The sequence below is a fragment of the Leptonychotes weddellii genome, chromosome 2 (genome assembly GCF_054177405.1).
Source record: "Leptonychotes weddellii isolate Sample4059 chromosome 2, ASM5417740v2, whole genome shotgun sequence".
NCBI lineage: Eukaryota > Metazoa > Chordata > Mammalia > Carnivora > Phocidae > Leptonychotes > Leptonychotes weddellii.
In genome coordinates, this window is record NC_138370.1 from 158,532,160 (window position 1) to 158,551,268 (window position 19,109).

The window sequence follows — 19,109 nt, forward strand, 5'->3', positions numbered from 1 at the left end:
AAATGAAGGGGGGGAATCGGAGGGAGAGATGAACCATGAGAGACTATGGACTCTGAGAAACAAACTGAGGGTTTTAGAGGGGAGGGGGGCAGGGGGATGGGTTAGCCCGGTGATGGGTATTAAGGAGGGCACATACTCCATGAAGCACTAGGTGTTATACGAAAACAATGGATCGTGGATCACCACATCAAAAACTAATGATGTATTGTATAGTGACTAACGTAACATAATAAAATTTAAAAAAAAAGAATATGTGGCTATTATTCCCCTATTCCTTCTTTAAAGGCACCCACAGCCACTGAATTCAGGAATTATATAGTAGGGAAAGCAAAATACCCAATGATATTGAGGACTGTCATATGTAAAGTCCAACCTGGCATTAATAACCAAGGAGCCAAAGTATCATCAAGCTCTTGTATTAGAGTGGGGGGTTATGGAGCCCAGATAATACATGGAATCTTGGCCAAGTGTGGCTGACAGTGGGTCCACTTCATCCATGAGCCCGCCTGGTAGTAATTTTCCTACCCAAATCTATTTTAATATGTTCCTAAATATAAAATATAGTGGCTATACTTGGAGTTGGCAGGTCCTACATTGACTCCTTGCCCTAAGAAATAAGAACTATCATTGCGGGAAGGTCAAGTGGTAACCTCCAAAAGCATTCTGCCACCAGCCAAAATAGAAAAATGTAAAGCAATATCGTATCTTGGAGGGAATGGTAGAGGTTAGTGTTATTCTTTGGGTGGTGATGTCCATAATATTTCCATTTAATTCATGTCTCTAAAAATTCCAGATGGATTCTGGAGGATGGCATTGAATACTGCTATCTCAACCATGTAGTAACCCCAGTTACAGTTGTGTGGTATGAGGAGTCTTTGCTAGATCATATTAACACAGCCTCAGGTATATAGTATGCAACCAGCGATCTTGCAGATATATTTTATTCCCTCCCTATCAAAAACAAAGATCAGAGGGCGCCTGGGTGGCTCAGTCGTTAAGCATCTGCCTTCGGCTCAGGTCATGATCCCGGAGTCCCGGGATCGAGTCCTACATCGGGCTCCCTGCTTGGCAGGAAGCCTGCTTCTCCCTCTCCCACTCCCCCTGCTTGTGTTCCTGCTGTCACTATCTCTCTCTGTCAAAAAAAAAAAAAAAAAAAAAAAAGATCAGAAATGCTATTTCTAAGTGTTCACTTAAAACAAATAATAGTATACAGGTTTCTCCCACTTTTCAAAAGTTCACATTACACCACTTTGCATTTACAAAATATCTGCGTTAATACCTGTTTTCACTAACTGATTGAAGTTCAAAGAGGATATTTGTTTTATGTAAAAGGATGAAAAGCTAAAATAGCAGTCAGTGTTTGTTTTGCGGCTAGCCATTGTAGAAGCAGCCTGCGCCTGCAGCAGCAGGAGCTGGGCCACCAAGCTTCTCCCCCAGAAACTACACTCAGCATCTTGGCATCAAGCTGAATTAGCTTTGAGCTGTGTCTGTGAGCATCTGAGCTTTATCTTGATTTCTTTTGTGCATCCCTTAGCAAGTTATGGTGTAAGGTATCAGAAGAGCCTAAGAGATTATTTTTGGAGTCTGGGAACACCCAAAAACTTTCCATATAAATTAATGGTAATTGCTTTTTTGCTTTATGCCATTTCGGCTTACAAAAGTTTTCATAGGAATGGGTTACTTTCAGGGCGCCTGGGTGGCTCAGATGGTTGGCGTCTGCCTTCGGCTCAGGTCGTGATCCCGGGGTCCTGGGATCGAGTCCCGCATCCGGCTCCCTGCTAGGCGGGGAGCCTGCTTCTCCCTCTGCCTCTGCCTCTCTGTCTCTCTGACTCTCATGAATAAATAAATAAAACATTTAAAAAAAAAAAAAGGAATGGGTTACTTTCAGATAGTGGGGAAAAAGTGTACCTTTCTTGCCACAGGTCTGTGATAACACTACTCTCCTATAACAAATCATCCAAAGGGAACTGGACCAAGTGGAAATTGCACAGATGGATGACTTCAACCTAATGAGACTAGATGAACAAGAAGTGGCAAGCGGTTGAAACCCTTGGAAGACAAATAGACTGCAGATGATATGAGATAATCTCTACAAATATTTGGATGTTGACTATATTAGGGGGGCTTAGAGAAGTTCTGGGGTTCCAGGCCATGCCAGGGCATCCTCTCAAGTATAAAGGATACATTTTTGCATTTGTACCTCTCACCGCTAAGAATTAAGTGTAATACTTGTTACACCTCTTAGGTTTTAGAGGTAGAATATTTCATTTCTGGGAATACTATTCCAATCCATATATCAGATGACAAAATGCTCCCAATTTTGAGTAGAGCCTAGGAAGAGCATGCTCTCAGACTGTGGTGCATGAAGCCCTGCCAATATGACCATATGATCATATGATCCAGAAGAGTAGTACCTGGAGGTATCTGTGTTAGGGGGAAAAGGTTGTGTGGGATTAACGGCAAGCCCAAAAGAATCAGAATAAACTATTAAAATTCTGGATAAAGGTTATGCCACCTGCACTAGAGAATTATATACTTTTTGGAAAACAGTATATATATATATATATATATATATATATATATATAGTGAGAGAGAGGAGATTTATTGCAAGAAACTAAAGAAACTAGCTTTTATGATTTGGGGGGCTGGCTAGGCGAGTCAGAAATCATAAGCCAGACCATCAGGAAGATAACAGAACTTTCAGGAAGGAGCCTAGGCTTCAGTCCACAGGGAGAATTTCTTCTTCCTCAGGGAAATATCAATTCTATTCCTAAAGCCTTTGAATTAATTAGATCTAGCTCACCCAGATTATCTAGGATAATCTTTTTTACTTAAAGTCAACTGATCATTGATGTTAATTACATCTACAAAATATTCCCAAAGCAACACCTAGATAAGCATTTGATTGAATAATATGGGACTGTGGCCTAACCAAGTTGACACATAAACTGACCATCCCACTTGGCTTTTGCCAGGCCCACTGCTTCATAAGGTCAAGGGTGCCTAACAGTAATCCATTATGGTACAGAAGTGCTTCATTCAGGATTACACATGAACAGGATAGGAAGGCATGAGCAGGTGGCCAGGGCCTCCATGTCATCCATCACTATTTTATCAGCAGCTCACATTTAAATGGACTTTACTGCCTCTAATCCCACTGGGAGGTGGCCCTGAAAAACAACAGTGAGGGGAAATTCTTTCATTGGATCGATATTTGGATGGTTGACATGACCATTCACTTTATGTAGAAAGAGATGTGTCCACTTTTTAGAATTTATATAGACTTGGGATGCCTGGGTGGCTCAGTTGGTTAAGCAACTGCCTTCGGCTCAGGTCATGATCCTGGAGTCCCGGGATCGAGTCCCACATCCGGCTTCAAGCTCGGCAGGGAGTCTGCTGCTCCCTCTGACCCTCCCCCCTCTCATGCTCTCTCTCTCTCATTCTCTCTCTCAAATAAATAAATAAAAATAAAAATAAAAAGAATTTATATAGACTTATGAACATTGGTGAGTGGCTTGACTAAGGGATAAATGACTTGGAAGGATTCGGATGGGAGCACAATGGAGTCTGTGGAATAGACATATTGAAAATAGGCATGAACTGTGACCATCTTTATATCACATGTCAATGCATATCAGAAAATACCTACCCTAGAAAAGCACTAAACAGCTAGATAGATTGACTAAGTCAGTTGGCATTATCCAGATGATGTCCATCAGCACAATGGGCCCATGAACTGGGTAGCCATGCCTACCAGGGATGTTTGCGTCCAAGAACATGGGTCCTCTCTCATCACAGCTGCTGCTAAAAGTCCAAGTGACGAGGGATCAGAAGGTTAGCTGAGAACAAAGCAGAACGCCCCCTCCCCGCCATGATATGTGTGACATTCCTCAGGCACTCCTGGCTGCCCTAAAGGAAGAACAAATTGTTAACTGATAAGAGATCACTGTCCTGCAGGACAGGAGTCTCCCTCAGTTTACAAATGTTCTAGTGATTTACAAAGAAGAAGCTTTCTTATCAACAGCCTAACTCCCAGAGACTCATAACTCAGTTCCTGAAGCCCTAACATCACCCTCCCCTCCATAAAATTGAGGGAAGCTGAAGTGGAAGGAAATGTAAATAAAATTGAATTTCTTCTAAACCTAAAGCCCTTGACAAGGTCCTGTGATAGGAGGAATGTAACACTCCTCCAGGAAACTCCCAACTGTCTTCATGTTAATGCCTCATTAGAGGGAAAAACAGCTTGGCTTGACAATAACCAGGTCTCCATTATCCTGAGAGTCTTCTTTAGCATGTGACAGTCCTTCTGATCACCTCCCCAGCTCCCAAGTATATAATCAACCATGCCTCACAAACCTAGGGCAGCTCTTTCTGCCCACGGGTCCTGTCCCCGTGCTTTAATAAAATCACCTTTTTGCACCAAAGATGTCTTAAGAATTCTTTCTTGGTGGTCAGCTCCGGACTTCACCCCACCGAACCTCACTTATATTCTAAAACTTCATCACAACTGCCAACAAACAAGACCGATGCTAATTCCCCAGTATGACACCATTCCTGCAGGAGTCCAAATAACCACTTGGTGGAAGACTGATTCCACTGGACATATTCTACTCTGGAAGGAGTAGCAGTTCTTTTTGATTGACATTAATACATATACTGAGTATGATTTTGCCTTTCCTTCCAGAAGAGCCTAATCTAGCACTACTATTCAGTGACTAATGGATACAAATCAAAGACTAATGGACCACTATTCAAAGACTAATGGTCTATGACACAGGATGCTTAGTAACTTTGCATTAAAACCACTTTAGAGCAAAAGAAGTGCAGGCATGGGTACATCAACATGGAATCCAGGTTCCTATCACATGCTTTACCTCCCTAAAGCTGCCACCTTCCCAGTGATTGTCCTCATCTAAAGAGGGTCACCTCCTCCAAGGTCATACTCGTGTCTTGGGGCAACCTCCAGTCAGTGCAGGAACACAAAGACCCATGGACTGGCTAAAATCTTTATTGTTACTTATCACAGCCCAACATCTCCTTCTGCCCAATCTTGTTTTATTCACTCCTTCCTCCTCATTGTTGATCCTAAGTGTGACACTAACATTGCTGCATGTAAATTTCTATCTCAAAGTCTGGCTCCTGGAAAACCCAATCTGCTACAATAGATTTATACAAAACCACATAACTTATTTTCAGATTAAAAAAAACTATTTAGCCTCAAAAAGATCTTATTTTAAGTGTTCTTTTTTTTAAGATTTTATTTATTTATTTGAGAGTGAGAGAGAATGAGCGAGAGATAGAAGGATCAGTGGGGAGGGGCAGAGGTAGAAGCAGACTCCCCCACTGAGCAGGTAGCCCGATGCAGGGCGCTCAATCCCAGGACCCTGAGATCATGACCTGAGCCGAAGTCAGACACTTAACCAACTGAGCCACCCAGGTGTCCCAGGTTAAGAGTTCTTAACACAAAAAGGTAATATAATAATAATAAAGAGGACAGGAGGAAACTTTTGGAGATGATGGATTTGTTCATAGCATAGAGGGTGATGATATTTTCCAAAAAAAGTCTGAAAATTTAAAATAAAGTAATAATTCCTTTATTTAAAAAAACTAGCAAATATCTTTGTTGTACTGTTTACTTACAGGTACAGACAAGCTATTCTCTTAGTAGCTATGAAAAATATTACACAATCTTCTACAAATAGAATAATTTGTAAAGTATTACCTATAATGTTAATTTCATGAAGAGTAAATTATCAAAATCTTGAATAAAAACAAATTAAACATTGATTAGCATCTACTAGTGCTAGAACTGGGGTAACCCAAATGTCTAGACTAAGCCTGTAAGTAACTCTCTCATTCACACACACACACAAATGAAAATCCTACAAAAACAAAAATAAAAATAGTTACAATGTCTTGAATATATGTGTTAGTCAATATCAGTGTTACATGTATTATATTATTTATTCTTCAAGGTAATTGAAATATATGCACTATTATAATATATAACGATAAGAAAATTGAGGCTCAGAAAGGTCATACAATTAGCAAGTGGCAGGATTGAGATTACTACTGCAGCCTGCCAAAATTTGAAATTATGCTTTGAACTGCTACAGGAAATTTAATGAGAAAGAATAACACAACAAAAATAATTAAAATATAAAACCCCAAAAATCATGATTAGGTTATTGATAAAATACCACATTTCAGAAAAAAATTAAAATATATATGCTAACTATGCAATGAACAGAATACAATGTACACTGCCAAATGTAATTCTGTTTATGAAGTCCATGAATTAGTTTTCAAAATTTGTCACTAGAAGTCTTTTGTCTTACAAAGACAAAAGCAGAAGTTCATAATTGCTTTTACCAGTAATTTATGTACTTGGAAGATTTTAAACTCAGCTTCTCAGAAATAGACACATTTTGATATATTGAACACTTGCTGAAACATTAACTCTTTGAACATCCAGTCTAAATTTTTACCAGTCAATTAACAACATCATGCTATGAACTTGCATTTTTCTCACAGCTAAAAAATAAACAAAATTTATCACTCATTTACTTCCCACTTCAAATAAACTAAAATACACTTCTTGAGACATGTTTGTTGGGTCTAAAGGTCCCTTATAACTTAAGTTAAACAATGTCTCTAGAGACTGCACAAAAAATGTTTACCAAAATTCAGACATCTTTATAAAAACCCTAAAGTGCTTTTGGGTTTTCAGGCAACAGTCTTGAATTTCACACTTCATAAATGTGTGGTAAACACACTGCATTTTAAAAGAATATCAAAACATATTTCAACCATTGTTAACCCTTCAAAATCTTCCCTTGTCTGTGTAAGGCAGAATATTATAGTTGACTCTCCATCATAAATAATTAAAAGCTGCTGGTGGTTGTATTTTGATTGCTTTAATGCTTACCTGCTTCATGATGAAGTAAATCATGTCATTCCTACTAATCTATGATGATAAATTACTCAAAACTGTATGATTTAATCTAGTGATAATTTGACAATTTTTTAAAGATTTTATTTATTTATTTGAGAGAGAAGAAAGAGCGTGAGTGGAAGGAAGCAAAGAGCAAGAGGGAGAAACAGACTCCCCACTGAGCAGGGAACCCCATGCTGAGCTCTACCCCAGGACCACAGGATGATGACCAACTGAGCCACCCAGGCGCCCCTTGACAATTTTGTATTGAACTCTTATTTTACTCCAGGTGCTCTCCTGACAGTTGATGATGAAATATTGAACAAACTGCACACTCCCTGCCTTCATTAAGATGATATTCTAGTTTGATGGAGTTGTAGAAAGTAAATGAAGAATTAAATTTCAGATTGTGGTGAAGAACTACAATCTGAACAGTGATGTGGAGAAAACAACACATTAAATGACTTCTTTCTCAATCCATTCTGAATTTTAAGTTACTGATTTTACATCTAAGAACTACACCAGATTAGGGTGGGGTAACCGGGTGATAGGTATTAAGGAGGGCACATGTGGTGATGAGCACTGGGTGTTATACACAGCTAATGAATCATTGAACACTACATCAAAAACTAGTGATGTACTATATGCTGGCTAATTAAACATAATAATAAATAAAATAATAAAATGAAATAAAATAACCCACATCAGAAATTGTCCCCTTCAAAATGTTACTCTGGATACCCTAAAGTAGTAGTATTTTAAAGTGGCACATGAAATATGTGTTACTTTAATAGTGATGTCTTAAACTACCACAGACCGGGTGGCTTAAACCACAGAAATGTATTTTCTCACAGTTCTAGACCCTGGAAGTCCAAGATCAAGGTGCTGGTAGGGTTTGTTTCTTCTAGGCCCCTCTCCTTAGCTTCCAGATAGCCATTTTCTCTCAGGTCTCCTATGGTACTTTCTCTGTGCACACACATCCTTGGCGTCTCTCTTTGCATGGCCAAATTTACTCTTCTTAGAAGGACACCAGTCAGATTCAATTGGGGCACACCCTAACGGTCTCACTTTAACTTTAATTAACTTTTAAAAGGTCTTATCTTCAAAATGTTGAGGCACTGGGGGTTAGAGCTTGAGCATATAAATTTGGAAGGCGGGTGCACAATTCAGCCCACAGCAAAGCCCAATGTGGTTTTTGTTGTTGTTATTTTTGTTTTGTTTTTGCAATCAAACAGAAGTGTTTCCTTAAGGATAGGGTTATAAAATAGGGTTAGAGGAAGTGAGGAATAATAAGAACAAACTCTTATGCATGCATAAGCACAGAGAATTAGACTTCTCAAAGGAATTCTATGTGTATTATCCTGTAAGTTTTTTATAGCTAGCAGATGACTTGAATTATGCCAGAAACATAGTCTCTGAACTTCTGCAGTTGAGGTCATACCCAACATTTAGGCATTTCAGCTACTGAAGTAGCATATATCATATACAACTTCAACTGGTCAAGTTAGAATGATAATATTAATCAATCCTTATCTGTAAGTAGGACCTCATCTGAGCTAAGACTTGTTAGAGTATTTTAGAACTGAAAGACTCTTGAGGGTCATAAAACTTAATGATTTCCAAATCGTACTCTGCAGAGCCCACAGAGGAGCCTTTTTCAACCCCCTTGAATTCCACAAATTATCTCCTTTACGTACTGGGTTTCTAAGTGAGCTTCCATCTGGAGATACAGCCCCATGGTTAGTCGTCTGAAAGCATACAATGGTCTGATACCATTTAATGTTCCAGTAGCCTTATTTTACTACTCAGGAAATTGTGTCCCAGAGAAGTTTGCTGACTGTCTAAATTCACACGGCTAGGAAGGAGAAGATCAAGGCTCAAAGTTGGTTTTTTTCTTAAGTCTTATTCTAATCCAGTGCCTTGTTGTATCTTGCTCTATCCGGAAGTGAGAATGAACTAACATGTTTTGGAGGAACATGTACTATACCAGGAGATATGTGTGTGTGTGTGTGCGTGCACATGCATGTGCACACGTGCATGTGTACACATGCATGCATATGTGTGTGTAGATATGTAGATAAATATTGTGGACGCATTTATATACATAGACACAGATATGTGTAAATAAATATTACACACACACACACACTGTAATCCTTGCAACTTTGTAATCCTGGTAACGCTATGAGTTTGGAGTTACCCTCTCCATTTTACAGATGCAGAACCTGAAGCTCAGAAAGGTTAACTAGCCTTGCACAGATTATAGAGGCCGAGGTAGTGGCAGAGGGATGATTTGAAGTCGGCACTGTCTCACTTCAAAGCCCACATCTTGTTTCTCTTCCAATATATCACCTCCTCAAATGATAAGACTCCAATTCTCAGGTTTGGGTTACTTTCGGATATCATTCAAATCATTACATAAACACAGCTCATGCTTATATCATCTAGAAAACATGAGCTGTGTTTATGTAATGATTTGAATGCAAATATGATTAAACAAGTTCTCCCCACCTTTGAAACTACTTTCCAGAAAGTTTCATGAGAGTTGACCCTCAACTAGTTGAAGCAACTAGTTGAACTATATATAATTTTACAATACACTAAAACAGAGAATTTAATTCCTGAACCAATGCTTTCTAGGTTCTCAGTAACACAAAGTCAAGACTCTTGAAATAGGACAGTTCCATTTAGTTTTAGACCAGACTTCCAGCTTGATAATCTGCCCAATTTACAAGGCAATATTGTTCATAGGACACATTAATATTGAATAACAAGTTCATCATTCATAAGTGAACGGAAGCATTACACAGCCAGCCAAATCTGAACCCCTGGTAGGACTTTCCAGCCAAGTGATGAAGCAATAGGAAGAAGAACAGGAAGCAACAACCAAAACCGGAGGAGAAGACATTGCCATCTGGCCTGTCTGATGTCTCCTCCATCCTCCCATGACCATGGTTGCTTGATGGAGTGAAATAAGCTGCAAGAACTTTGGGCAGGGACCGTGGAGAAATGAATGTTCGCATTTCCCACGCAGGGCCTTCACTCCACTGGCTTGTGTCTGACTTTGAAGGATGATGGATCCAGCGGGCAATAGCATGGGGCCAGCACACCTGTGAGAGGGGTTGGTGCCAGGAGGGTCAAGCATAGAGAGTATGTAGAAATTGATGGTCCAAAATAAACAGAGCAAAACAAAAGAGAGCTTAGTGATAGGTAATTTGTTCCCAATGGCAGGGATTAGAGCATGGGAGAAATGAACTACAATTCTAATGCATAATCAGTTGTCAACTATTTTATGACTGAAATAGGACCTGATAAATTGATGCTTGACTCTGATTTTTAATCCTTATGTGAAGTAGAGACTCTTTTCACATATTATGTATAGGAAAGGAAGAGTTATGTCAGCGTTTCTCAACCTCTGCGTTACATACATCTGGGGCCAGGTAATTCTTTGTTGTGAGGAACTGTCCTGTGTATTGTAGGATGATTAGCAGTAACCCTGGCCTCAACCTGCTAGATCCCAGAAGCAACCCCTTATAGTCTTAGCAACGAAAAATGTCTCTAGAAATTTCCTCTGGGGGAAAAAATCACCCCTGATTGAGCATCACTAGTCTAGGTAATCCAAATAAATGAACACACATAGTGTTCCAACCACAATCAAATTGCCCAGCTATATCAAATCATGGTGTAATAATAATAATATACACCATACTAGCTACCCAGATGTTGGCCTGATGGCTCATTAGCCTAGAAAAATATTGCGTCTGATTGTAGCAATGGCATCCATACTCCTTTCCAGAGCTAGACCTTCATAGTTGAGTAGTAAAGTACATTCTCTCCCAAGAGAAAATTGATGGTGTATTCACTCTGTTTGGCCTCTTCTTTCATACGACAGGAAAAAGACAACTCATTGAGGTATGATACAGGCCCAAATTTTGATATTTCTATCCTCTATATTCTTTTGGATCTCTCTCTCTCCTACTCCTCTTCCTCTCTATTGAAAGAAAAGGAGGAGGAATTTGGTATAAATAAAAGTTCCATTTGTGCAACTTGCCTATCTGGTAGCCAAATCAGCAAGTTAATATTATGTGATTTTTCTAAACCTCATACAGTCCTATCTTCCTGCTCTTTTAAATTAACTTTACAATTATAATATTTCAAGGGTCTCGTATGGCTTGTACAGGTTTTTTTATTATTATTATATCCCTAACTTACTAAAAAAACATTCCAGGTCAATACTTTAGTTTGCTGAAATTCAGATATTTTTATACTCAAACACAAGAGGCTTTCAGCACAGCAAAGTGAATTCAATAGCAACAGTCAAAATACATTCTATGCAATGTGAAAATGACCTGCCATACGGGAGCACTTTCCGGACCGGGAAATGTGTCTCTGCTGATGTACAGATAGCATTTTAAAATGTTCACAGAACCACTCTTCAAAAATATTCAGGCTAGCACATATTTTTAATTGTTCTTTAATGTTTAGGAGAAATAAATGTGTGCAATAATATTCTGTTGATTTTTTAAGTTAAAATGGCAAATAAAATTCTGTTTATGTGGAAGATAAATCCCCTTACAGGATACTATAGCTTAATTTGCTGAATGAATTAAGGTCAATGAAACCTATGTTACCTTACCCTAAGGTAAATGCAATCCAGTGAAATCCAAATAAAATGTGTTTAGTTCTAATATGAAATTTTTAAAAAATGATGAGCCTATGTGTAAAAATGGTTTCTATGAGGGCAAAATTCTAATTAATAGCTTGCAATTGCCAGGTAGAGCAATAGATATATGTACATGTATGTATGTATGTGTATGCATATGTATGTTTATTAGGCATATCAAGGTGAGCTTATGTGAGTAGCATGGTGTAATAATTATTTGATGACTGTGATTGATTATCACCAAATGTGAGTTCTTTTCTTCCAGGACAAACATTTAGACTACATTTCTAATGCTTCCTGACAATAAGATTCAATCTTGTGATTGAAAGGTATGTAAGCAGAAGTGCTAGGGGTACTTAGAGAACTTGCCCATACAGCTTCCTGCCGAATTCCCTCACCTTCTCTCAGCTCATGGGCTAGCTAGATGCATTGAGTCCAGAAAACTAAAGCCAAAAGACTGCACAACACCTACATGGAAGAAAGCCGGGCTATGAACGATTGTGACTTAGAAGCCACATGCACCCACTTCCTCTCTACTGTGTTAAATTGTGATGGGAATAAGAAACACACTTTTATTTTGTTAATCAACTTAGATTTGGGATTGTTAGGGGCCTCTGAGAAATGCTATTGGTTCCTTGACCGTATCCCCAAGTCCTTATCATGTAAGAGATCTCCAGTCTGACTTCCAACTGCCAAACCCCTGCCTTTCTTTTCCTTTTTCTCTTCTTGTTTTTTTTTTTTTTTTCCTCTAAAGGCTGTTTGGCCACCCAAACCTTCCTGTTCAGAAATTCTAGGGAATTAACAGCCCCCTCTCCTTAGAAACTCTCAACCAATGACAGCTGGTATTTTATACAAAATTCCCCTTCTCCTTGGACCCTCCTGTGGGAAATCTCTGAAGCAAGTCTTACCCCTGGATCCTAGAATCTCCCCAGAAAGATTAAGCTGTAGCGATTGATCCACAATGGCTGTTGGCTGAATAATAAATATCCTTTGCTGGCTGCCTGCCATCCCTTCCCTATCATGGATCCTTGTTCCTCTCTTGACCACACATACTCAAATCCTTGTCTGGAGTCAGCTTCGAGAAAAACCCAACTAATGCAAACGTTTAACTTTTCCAGACAGTTATAGAGTTTTATATTCAGAAACATATGGGTCCAATTTTGCCTGACACTCTCCCTTCCTAATTTTGTAAGTGTGGATAACACAAAATATAGTCAATAGTTTTATAATAGTGGTGTATGGTGATAGATATCACCTGTGGGTGAGCAGAGCATAACGTATGGAGTTGTCAGATCACTATGTTGTACACCTAAAACTAATGTAACATTGTGTATCAACTCTATTCAATTAGAAAAAATAAGTTTTAACTGAGAAAAAAATTCTCTAAAAGCCCATATTTTCCCTGAAACATATGGGCAATAATAGTAATTATTTAATAGTGTTGCTATGAAGACAAGAGGTGAAAAAAATGATAACTTTATATGGTGGCTAGTATTCAGTGAATACTGCCTGAATTATGTCATTTTTTTTCATTGCTACACAGATAGCAGTGAAAGTGGTATTTGATCTCGGTGATATCTTGCTGGCAAGCTAGTATACTTTCTCTCATGTTATGCCAACTCTTGATAATTAACAGGCATTACTAAAGCCATTTCTGAAATGTGTTCAGTTTTAATTTTTACTTTGTATCAAAGTTGCACATGTATGTAATTTTGAGTTAGTTTAACAATGTTTGTTTTGAGGAATAATAATTGTCATCCATCTCCCATCTTGAATTCCCTTCCCCAAAGACAACCACTCTGATTCTATTAGATTCTAATTCTCTTGATATTTACCTTTATTTTTCTATATAACATGCCTATATTGCTATTTAACGATTTTGTTTTAAGCATGATCTGTTGATGTCCCACAATGGAGAATGAGGTTTTAGCTTCTTTTCTCTTCCTGTACACATCACACATGCACATCCTTTCCATGCCCTTAACCTCACAACAGAGCTATACCATGATTTCATATTTGCTCAGTATTAACATAATGATGTCCATGTAAAGCTATACATAATTAAACCACATTGGTTGGCTTACTTTTCTATATAATCACTAAGTCAATCCCAAACAGTCTACCGTTCAACTGTTTTCTCTAATAAGACAAGTATCGTATGCATTGCATCTTCTTAGAGAAAACTCACATGGGTGTTACCCGATGTGCATAATCTTGATAGGTTGCTTGCTAAGGGTAGTTCACAGGGCTCATTTAGGCATATTTTTTCACCTTTGTTCAGGGGCTTTCTTTTACTTGCTCTTTCTGTATTATAAGACCAATTTCCAGGGTGCCTGGGTGGCTCAGTCAGTTAAGCATCTGACTCTTAATTTTGGCTCAGGTCATTATCTCAAGGCGGTGAGATCAAGCCCTGCATCGGGTTTCATGCTGGGCATGGAACCTGCTTAAGATTCTCTCACTCCCTCTCTCTCTGCCCCCTCCCCTCTCTCAAAACATAAACAAATAAATAAAAATAAAAAATAAAAGACCAATTTCCTGTATTCTATCCCTTTCTCTTTATTGTTTCACTTCTTTGATTTTGTTTAAAACATCTAGAATAGTTTCCCAATGAAGGATAACTGGGAGATAGATACAGGTACAGGTAGAGGTTTAGATATAGATTTAGACTGAGATTTTAAATGTATGTGAGTGGAAGTAATTATTCTACCCTCATGCTGGATTGATAATTTTGCTGGGAATAGAATTCTAGAATAAGTATCTTTTTTCCTCCAATTTTTGAAGTGTACATCATCGCCGAGCTTTTAACTTAACATCCTTTTTATTCCTAACCATTTTATGTGAATTATTTTGTTGTTATGATTATAGTTTGTTTTGTACCCTTCTTCCATTTTCAGCTGATAAGATCTTCTCTTGGCCACAAAGTTTTGAATTTTTATCATTATATACTGGTGTCGGTCTAATTTCTAATTTTGCTTTGATCACTTGGTCTCTTTCAATATTCAATATTCAAATATTTCAATCTGGAAATATATGGTCTTTCTTTTATCTTGACATTTTCTTCTCTTGTTTTGTTGACTATTTTTTCTTCCTCTCTCCTTAATTTGTTTGTTTGTTTGCTAGCCTGGAAATGTGCTTATTCATATTGAACCTCCTGGACTGGTTCTATGTTTCTTATTTTCTATCATCTATCTATCTATTTATCATCTATCTATCTATCTATCTATCTATCTATCTATCTATCAAGTAGCTCTACTTTTTGGTATAGTCTACAACTTTATATTCTAGCCTTTGCACTAAGCTTCTCATTTTTCCTAAATTTTTTTCAAAGAGTTTCTTATTATTTTCTGTTCTGTTTTCTTGTTATATGTTTATAAGATCTTCTGTTCCTGAAGATGTTAATTTTTTTTAAGTTTCATCTCCATAAGTAGTCTTTTTTCCCCAAATAGATTTCTTTTTTCCTGTGTGTGGATTTTATCTTTCATAGAGAGGCTTTCCTCACTTGTGTGCTAATCCCAGGCTGCATTCTCAGACTTAGAAGTGGGAGATTACAAAGATGACTGAGAGCAACCAGTCGGTGAGATCATTCCTCTATGAAGAATTTAGAGTTTGCTCTGGTATCCATCAGTTTATTAGGAAATGCTCTGCCCAGAGGAAACCAACTGGAATTTGTGTTATTAGCATTCAGCAACCTATTCATAGCTGGTCTGTCATCCACTCCAGAAACATTCTATTTTACTTTCTCCAGAGAACTAAACATTTAGTCCTTTAAAGAAATAAAGAGTGTAGGCATTGAGCTATACAGAATGGTGGCAAGGATATGGGGATCCAACTTCTTTAATCAACTTTTGACCAATCTTACTACGTTCAGCTTTTCACCCCACTTGTGAAAGCTATCTGGCACTGTGAAGCCTTGAGACTTCTGGTAGTTCTTCAGTGTAAGTCTAGTTGGTTCTCAAGTATCCCCATTGCTGGTTTAGAGTTCAGTGCTTTGAGGTCCACCATATTATTTTTTACTCATCTACACATTTTCCAACTTCCACAATCCTTTTTAGTTGTCTTTTTTTCCTATTCTTCATACTTGTAGGCTTATTTTTACATAATCTCATTACCCTGAGTTTCACATAGTTTCACAAAGAGAGAAAAATATTTGTAAAATAATATGCCATCTTTAGAGGGAAGAGCTGCTTGAAATTTTAGATGAAATGTTTTCACAAGAATATGTGGTATAAAAAAGGTCTATCTCTAAACCTAACCAATAACTAACATTGGAAGTTTAGAGACCACATTAGTCTATATGATGTTTGTACCACATCATTAATCCTAAAAGTATTTTTAATATGTGACTTTAAGAATGTGATGTGAGGGGTGCCTGGGTGGGTCAGTCAGTTAAGCATCCAACTTGGTTTCGGCTCAGGTTATGATCTCATGGGTCATGAGATCAAGCCCCGCATTGGGCTCTGTAGTCAGCAGGGAGTCTGCTTGAAGATTCTCTCCTTCTGCCCCTCCCCCAACTCATGTGCGCACACATGTACATGCTCTCTATCTCTCAAATAAACAAATCTTTAAAAAAAAGAATGTGATGTGACACAAAATAATAGTGAATTCAACATACACACGTGCACATATACACACACACACAATTTAAGCATCATGGCTCAGAAATTTTAATGGGTTCTCCTTCCTTAATGAGTAAAGGTCCAGATTTGACAGTTAAGGCCTACTACATTCACACTTCTTTAGAAAAACTGAACTACTTATTTTTTTTCATAGCTACCTAAAATATTCCAGCTTTATGAATGCATCTATGAGTTTCCTCTACCTTGAAATATTTCTTAATGAAGTTATTCAAAACTCTTCTGGAACAGTCTTTTCCAAATGTGAACTCAAATATCAATACATTATAATTAAAAAAAATGTTAAGATTATTTATGCATTTCACCTTCCCCTACTAGAATATCAGTTCCTTGAGAACAGGGGCAATGTTTTATTTAACTTTCTTTTTTAAGATTTTATTTATTCATTTGAGAGAAAGAGAACCAAGGAGGGGAGGAGGGGCAGAGGGAGAACAGACTCCCTGTTGAGCAGGGAGCCTATTGCTAGGTTCAATCCCAGGATCCCGAGATCATGACCTGAGCTGAAGGCAGATGTTTAACTGACTGAGCCATCCAGGGGCCCCTGTTTTATTTAGCTTTTAATTTCTAAGCCTCTCCCACAACCAGAACTTAGGGGAAAAAAAACATAGCATAAAAGTTATCTTCAGTGAAGTAATTGAATAACATAGTAGTCACACTGTGTACATCAAAATTGTATTTCAAGGATTAGTGCCTGCCTAACTCTATACACATTTCTGAATTTTGTGGTAAGAACATCTGGACACATGGCCAAAATAAAAATGAAGTGTATCTTTCTTACCTGCACTTGTAGCTGTGTGTGATCTTCCAACTAAATTCTAGCAAATAAGACATAAATTACATGGTATATCAGGAGATAGCAAAGACGAATGCCTCATACTAAAGAAGTCCCTAGAAAAATAACGGTTTTATTTTTTTAAAACTGTTTTTGGAAAGTTTTATGTAGTCTTCATTAGATGTATATGCTGAAAATATTTTTTTTCCTAGTGTGTAGATTACATTTTTACTTGATTGATAGTTTCTTTTGGTGAACAGATGCTCTTGTTTTAATTAAGTCCAATATGTTAAACTTGGCTATTACGGTTAGTGCATTTTGTGTTCTGTTTAAGAAATTTACCCAAATGGCAATCCTTATATAAGACAAATTAGATTTTAAACCAAAGACTGTAATAAGAGATGAGGAAGGACACTATATCCTACTTAAAGGGTCTATCCAACAAGAAGATCTAACAATTGTAAATATCTATGCCCCTAACATGGGAGCAGCCAATTATATAAGGCAATTAATAACAAAAGCAAAGAAACACCATACATTACATATTAGTTTTTGATGTAGTGTTCCATGATTCATTGTTTGCATATATCACCCATTGCTCAATGCAGTGTGTCCTCTTTAATACCCATCACCAGGCTAACCCATCCCCCTACCTCCCTCCCCTCTAGAACCCTCAGTTTGTTTGTCAGAGTCCATAGTCTCTCATGGTTCGTCTCCCCCTCCAATTCCCTCCCCTTCATTTTTCCCTTCCTGCTATCTTTTTTTTTTTAACATATAATGTGTTATTTGTTTCAGAGGTACAGGTCTGTGATTCAACAGTCTTACACAATTCACAGCACTCACCATAGCACATACCCTCTCCAATGCCTATCACCCAGCCACCCCATTCCTCCCACCCCCCACCACTCCAGCAACACTCAGTTTGTTTCCTGAGATTAAGAACTCCTCATATCACTGAGGTCATACGATACATGTCTTTCTGTGATTTACTTATTTCGCTCAGCATAATACCGTCCAGTTCTATCCACGTCATTGCAAATGGCAAGATTTCATTCTTTTTGATGGCTGCATAATATTCCATTGTGCACGTACCCCTTCAGATCCCTACATTTCTATCTTTGGGGTAAATACCCAGTACTGCAATTGCTGGATTGTAGGGTAGCTTTATTTTCAACTTTTTGAGGAAACTCCATACTGTTTTCCAGAGTGGCCGCACCAGCTTGCATTCCCACCAACAGTGTAGGAGGGTTCCCCTTTCCCTGCATCCCCACCAACATCTGTCATTTCCTGACTTGTTAATTTTAGCCATTCTGACTGGTGTGAGGGGGTATCTCATTGAGGTTTTGATCTGGATTTCCCTGATGCCGAGCGATGTTGAGCACTTTTTCCTATGTCTGTTGGCCATTTGGATGTCTTCTTTGGAAAAATGTCTGTTCATGTCTTCTGCTCATTTCTTGGTTGGATTCACTGTGGGTTTTTCATAGATGGCTTTTATGATATTGAGGTATGTACCCTCGATCCCTATACTCTGAAGAATTTTGATCGAGAAAGGATGCTGTACTTTGTCAAATACTTTTTCCGCATCTATTGAGAGGATCATGTGGTTTTTGTTCTTTCTTTTATTCATGTATTGTATCACATTGATTGATTTGCAGATGTTGAACCAACCTTGCAGCCCAGGGGTAAATCCCACTTGGTCGTGGTGAATAATCCTTTTAATGTACTTTTGGATCCCATTGGCTAGTATTTTGGGGAGAATTTTTGCATCTATGTTCATCAGGGTTAATGGTCTATAATTCTCCTTTTTGATGGGATCTTTGTCTGGTTTGGGGATCAAGGTAATGCTGGCCTCATAAAACAAGTTTGGAAGATTTCTTTCCATTTCTATTTTTTGGAACAGTTTCAGAAGAATAGGTATTAATTCTTCTTGAAATGTTTGGTAGAATTCCCCTGGGAAGCCATCTGGCCCTGGGCTCTTGTTTGTTGGGAGATTTTTGATGACTGCTTCAATTTCCTTAGTGGTTATAGATCTGTTCAGGTTTTCTATTTCTTCCTGGTTCAGTATTGGTAGTTGATACATCTCTGGGAATGCAACCATTTCTTCC

General features: G+C 38.1%; 1 long non-coding RNA gene across 1 annotated transcript in view; it reads left to right on the forward strand.

Annotated features, from left to right (window-relative positions):
- The window catches only part of LOC145720222 (uncharacterized), a 530,441-nt gene that overhangs the window by 35,866 nt on the left and 475,466 nt on the right, over nucleotides 1–19,109 (forward strand). The window contains exon 2 of the long non-coding RNA XR_014143074.1: nucleotides 17,640–17,684. This is a non-coding gene — a long non-coding RNA (uncharacterized LOC145720222). The remainder of the gene's footprint in view (nucleotides 1–17,639; nucleotides 17,685–19,109) is intronic.